The 6,000-nt window shown below is 47.3% G+C and overlaps 1 long non-coding RNA gene across 1 annotated transcript in view; it reads left to right on the forward strand.

The window, feature by feature from the left end:
- Slc6a19os (solute carrier family 6 (neurotransmitter transporter), member 19, opposite strand) overlaps nucleotides 1–5,135 on the forward strand; it is a 9,896-nt gene extending 4,761 nt beyond the window's left edge. Inside the window, exon 2 of the long non-coding RNA NR_168890.1 lies at nucleotides 3,905–5,135. This is a non-coding gene — a long non-coding RNA (solute carrier family 6 (neurotransmitter transporter), member 19, opposite strand). The remainder of the gene's footprint in view (nucleotides 1–3,904) is intronic.
- The last annotated feature ends 865 nt before the right edge of the window (nucleotides 5,136–6,000 follow it).

The raw sequence follows: 6,000 nt of genomic DNA on the forward strand, positions 1-6,000 counted from the left end.
CTTGAGAATTTTCCTTTCATTGATTTTTTTTCAAATAGATTAATTGACTTTAAATTCCCAGACAGTTTTACATTTGCACTTTTACTTAGTTTTTCCTCCAAGTACCATGTCCTGAGTTGTGACACGGAGAGCTCTTAGTGTACTGGGTACTCACAACTCTTTTACCAAAACTTCCTGAATGCAGCTCATCTGACTATGGTGCTGTGTTGAAATGCCTGTTGCTATAGTGTGTGCCCAGAAATGCCTGTTGCTATAGTGTGTGCCCAGAAATGCCCGTTGCTATAGTGTGTGCCCAGAAATGCCCGTTGCTATAGTGTGTGCCCAGAAATGCCCGTTGCTATAGTGTGTGCCCAGAAATGCCCGTTGCTATAGTGTGTGCCCAGAGCATTTCCCACAGGCCACATGCTGCAGCTTGATGCTTGAGGTGGCAGTGTTGAAAGCGATGGGACTGGGTCTTGGGAATGTCACCTTAAAGGGGAAATTGGGAGCCTGGTCTCTTTTTTTTATTTTTCTTTTCATTCTTGGCCATGATATAGGGGGTTTTGCTCTACTGTATGAGACTGTCATGATATGCTACTTTGGCTGAAGAGCAACAGGCTAGCCATGGACTTAAGCCTCCACAGTTATGAGGCTAAACAAAGCTTTCTTCCTTGTAAGTGGATCATCGGAGGTGTCTGTTAATGTGACAGAAAGCTGGTTAGCGCAAACATATTTTTTTTCAAGTGGATGACTCTTTGTGATGTTGATAGATTCATGTAACTACCACTCAGGTCAAGATCCAGAACATCCCAAAGCTCCTGCTCTCTCCCAGGCATTTGGCCCCCTCCTCCTGAGACTTTGTTTTTTAGGGTCTTGGGCATCTTGATGGCTCCATGCAGACTGTGTGCTTTCAACTCTTAGCACTATGATGAAGTCAAATGAGAGTAGAGGTAATACTGTCCATGCTGATCCTGGCTGCAGTGTTCCTGGAGGACATGCTGTAGCTGTCCACCATTCTATTACTCTGTAGCCAGGAGCAGTTATGTTCGTCTTCATTGTGCCAAAGCCACCACTGCCTCTTAGCCCATTCCTATCTGGTTTTATTTTTTTTTCCCAGCCACACATCCATGGGAGCATCACTGCCTCCCAAGTCTTAAAAGCCTTGTAAGATGCTGCCGGAGCTGGGGGTAGCTCAGGAGGGTGCACAAGCCTGGTTTTGATTTCTAACACTGGGGCAAGTTAAATCTAGCATAAAGATACACGCCTATAGTCCCAATACCTGGGAGGCAGAGTGGGAAGATTGAGAATCTAAGGCCAGCCTGGGCTACATGCTGAGATTTTATCAAAAAGTGCTGCTAAAACATTTTTAAGAACAAAGGACCAGTCCTCAGACACTCCAGGGCTGCATGGGTCCTCTCATGTTCAGTGTCTCTCCCGCATAGGATCCTGCCCTTATATTTTCACAGAAGCCCATATTAATCATGGGTTCTATTGTTGTTCCATGGTGGCCTATGACATTGAGTTGTTGACTTTGGGCCTTTTAGCCCTCATAATCTAAAACACTTCCCAGTCCACTTCCTGAGGGATGGTGACCCTTTCCCATGCATTCTTGAAGCTTTTTTTTTGTGGGGGGGAGGGGGGGAGTTGGTGCCTTACAAATGTTTCAACATACTCAGCTATTGCCTTTCCATTTCTGATGGACAGGAGCTTTTAATATGAATCTAACTACCCATCCTTTAGGAAAGGCTTTACATCTTCAAGGTCCTGAGTTACCCTGTGTCTTTTCTTGCATTCTTCAGACTGCCTTGCTGAGAGGCTGTTCCCTGTGTAGGTGGTCAGTCCTTCACTCTGGCCCCTGAGCTGTCCTTTGGCTTTATACTCTCTCCACCCTTATACTCTCTCCACCCTTACAGCTTCATCAAGAACCATGATGTCTAATGGTCCAGGTCCCATGGCCATGTTCATAATCTTCAGGCAATTTGGAGTGTTTTCTCCACCAGTTACCAACCCTCAACTTGCACTCCAGCTCCTCAAGACTCCTATTCCTATCCAAGAGATTCCTTTCTACATTTTGGAGACAAGCAGACTGTCCCCCCCTATTCTCTTAATGTGATTGCACAGTTCCTTCAGAGTTCTGCCACTCTTTCATTCCTAGGATGATCCCAACTGGCCCAGGGCTGTACCTTTCATACCCCTGGGTGGGATCAGCTCATAACAAATCAATTTTTACATCTCAAGACTCCACCATCCACCCTATCCACTATCCTAGTTGCTATGAGGGTCTTCTAGGTCACTCCTTAAAGTCAAATGTCTCTACAGTAATATCTGTGCCCATATTGCTGCAAAAAGCTGGGTTTCCCTCCCACTACTGGAGTAAAGACATACCATTCCTCTCTCTCTCTCTCTCTCTCTCTCTCTCTCTCTCCATCCTCTGTTCCCCTACCGAACCAACTAATTCCTTCAATTTAAAAACGTATATTTAAAGGCCAACAGGAGAACTCATCAGGTAAAGGCATCTGCAGCCAGGCTGAAAACCAAGTTCAATCCCAGAAACCCACATCCCACATGGTGAAGGAGAGAACTTCTACAAGTTGTCTTCTGACCACCACTGATGTGTGTGTGTGTGTGTGTGTGCGCGCGCGCGTGTGCATGCGTGCGTAAGTGTGTGTGAGCACGCGTACTTTCCTATAGCTACAATAAAAACACCATAACCAAGACAAGTTATGGAAGGAATGGTTTATTTGGACTTATAGTTTCAGAGGGATAAAAGTCTAATACCATCATGATATGGAACCTTGTCCCTATAAGTTAGTCTTTTGGGGGATTCTTTATTTTATTGGGTTCTTATGTCTCCCACCATTCCAACCCTTATTCCACCCTAATCCCTTCCAAGCCCCTATTACTAGGTAGGAAAGAAAGAAGGAAATGAGGAGTAGACCTTAGACTACTTCCTACTGAATAGGGCAATCGAGTCCCTTGGGGTAAGTCCAATCTTCATTGTCAGGATATCCAATTTCTTCTTGTTGTCTCTTTGCTCACAACCACTTGACAAAGCACAATAGCAGGAACCAGCAGCCTCCTCAGAGCATGCCCCTGGCCCCTGGCAGGGCCCTTGCATTTATACCCTCTCAAAAGTTCCCAGAATTCCAAATGTCACACACTATCTGCAGCTGACAAAACCACACCTCTGCTAGAGCCTGAGGCAAATCATAATGAACTGCTGTGAAGCAGCCTCTTATCCCACCCCTGGGTTAAAACAGAAACATATTCACATAACATAACTAGGTTTGTAAAGAAACCAAAATTCTCACTACATGTCCCCAACGCACACTTTCTCAGCTGCTGTCACAGGGTGAGTTATTGGTGCTCCACCATGACATACTGCCTCACCGCAGGCCTAAAGTAACAGAGCCCAGTGACCATGAGCTGAAACCTGAAATCTTTCCTCCTGTAAGCTGTTTATCTCTGGTGTTCGTCACGATGGAAAGCTGATGAACATGGCTCCTTTCCATCAGTACTATAGACATTTTTGTGTTCAAATCACAAAGATACCATTTTATTCAACATCTGCTTGGCCACGGCTGCAGTTACAAACACTCCCAACGATGCAGAACAACAAGTATTGATGAGTCACAGAAAGTGTCCTGCAGGGTGACCCTAGGACAGCTGTATCTTCATATCTACTTTGGCATCATGACTGAGGAGAAAGGGCAAGGATGAGCCATCCTGCTGACCAAAGAAATCACATATCTACCAGCTTCTTCAAAGGGTGAGAAGGGCAGGCTCATGAGGCACAGTGGGGGATGGAAAGTCCTGGTAACAGGCACTCACAGTTACCAGAGTCAATGATGGCTTATTAGACACTATGCATTTTCCCTACCCCATGCTTTGAGCCACAGTCCTTACAGTGTTTTCTGCTGTGCAGGGCAGTCTCACCCAGCCTTCAGGAACTTCTTTCTGAGCATCCTGACAGAACAAGAAGCCTTCTGTGTCCAAAAGATGATGCCCTTTCAGACTGCATGTCCACCCGGCCCTGGTCAGGATCCTGAAGTCTGTAACATCTGCTTGGTTACCATAACTGAAGAAGTGGTCAGCCACATGGCCTCGGTCTCACCAATGAGCAGTGCTTCTGCATCACCAGGCCCAAGAGCTGGTCCCCAAGTGGTCAACATCGTGAACATTCCTGGCCCTCAGAGATACTTGTGTGGCACTCTAGTTCCCATCAGGTTGCTAGGAAGCAGAAGGACCATTGGGAAGGATGCCTGACCCTGACCTTGGCTGTCTCAGGGTTTCTTCTCAACTCTCCCCATCCTTACCCTCCTCCATGAAGAATGACTTCTTCTATTGGGTGGGGACAGTTGCAGAGAGGCTAGTCTTTCAGGGAGAGGAGAATGTCATGGAACCCAGGCTTGGCCATTGATCCCTGTGCCACCAAAGCAGGTCTCAAGGACACCACCATCCCAAGGTTAAATGTCCCTAAAGGACCTAGCATTTATACCTCTACTCAGATATAAGCAGCAGGTGTGAAAGGCATTTGGCATGCTCTCGTGACCTATAGAGGGAGAGCCAAAACTCACACTGTTAAGGGACAGTCATACACAGTAACATCCCATCTTCTGTGGCTAACAGCCACCAGGCCTGTGTTGACCAAGGTGAATGGCTGGGGCTTCTTGACTGCACTGAGGAGTGAACAGGGAGAGAAGTTTGAAGCCCTGCTATGGTGCCCCCAACAATATCCACCTTGTGTCTTTCTTATGAGAGCAGAGGCAGAAATTGGGTGAGGAGCTGGAACAGGATGCCCATCTCAAAGACCAAGCAGTAACGTTCTGAAAACTCCAGTGCCTGGGCCATGAGGCACAGAGGAGGATCCACTCTGATGGCTCTCCGGAGCCCTCCTCTGTGGGGCCTGTGGGAAGGGCTAAATTGGAGGAAGGCCATGGAGGAAAGCCATCAGAAGAAGGCTCGTGATGGGCAGTCATTAACCTTTGTCTGAAGCAGTTTGTTTACAGGGGAGCTGTGTTTGGAGGCCAGAGTTGCTGAGCAGCACTCAGAAGTCACAAGACTCCGGATGCACCAGCCTCTGCTAAGCTCAGTATTGACTCTGAGCCCGCAGTTAAGCCCACGATATTAGCCTCACCCCTTAAAGTCATCTCTGCACATTTTGTTTGTGTCTCCTGCCTTTGTCATCTCTGAAACCTTTCTGCGACAAGTGGGTGGGGGTGGGGTGCAGAGAGAGGGGAGACAGGGGAGAAGAGGGAGAAACAGACACGGGGAGGAGAAACAGAAAGAACAAGACCTTGGTGCTGAAAGCATCAGAAATTTACTGTGAGCCTCTAGGCTCTGGTTACTAGGAGGCGGCTCCTCCAATGGAGCCCTGCTTGACTCACCTCGCAGGCCTGGCAAGGAAGCATTCAACCTGTAAGGGATGACTGCCAGCCAGCTGTTTCTTACTAGAGATCTTGGCGGAAACAATTCAGGATGCAGCTTGATTTTGTCTCCGAGTTATAGCACCCACTGACCCTCAGCCTTGTGCAGAAAAGAAGGGGAGCCAGAATGACCGGTACCTCCCTGAGCACACCCACTACCTCAGCCCCAGAGCCATCTGCTGCTTTGCTGCTAGTGGCCAGGGCTTGACTGCGATCCTTAGCTATTATGAACACTGCTGAAACAAGCACCTTGTTTCAGAAGTCTTCCTTATACTCTTCACACACAGGATTTCTCAAAAAGTGGCTGATGGTTAAGAGAGATGAAAGCTACTTCCAGGAAGCACTTCCAGGAAGGGGCCTTGGGGAGGATGTCCCTCGACTCCCTGGGAGCACTAGTTAGTTATCATTTCAATCTTGTCCAATTTAAGAAATAGAAAAATCATACGTTATGGAATTGGTTTATGTTCCTTTAACTTCAGGCTAGCTTGGCAGTTTCCATATTCACAGACTTCTGTAGGTTTTCTGTGACAAGCTGTTCCACCTATTTCCGTGGGCTGGCAATCTAAGCATTGCCCCCTTGAGTCTTTGCGTGTCA

Source organism: Mus musculus, chromosome 13, assembly GCF_000001635.26.
Source record: "Mus musculus strain C57BL/6J chromosome 13, GRCm38.p6 C57BL/6J".
Taxonomy (NCBI): Eukaryota; Metazoa; Chordata; class Mammalia; order Rodentia; family Muridae; genus Mus; species Mus musculus.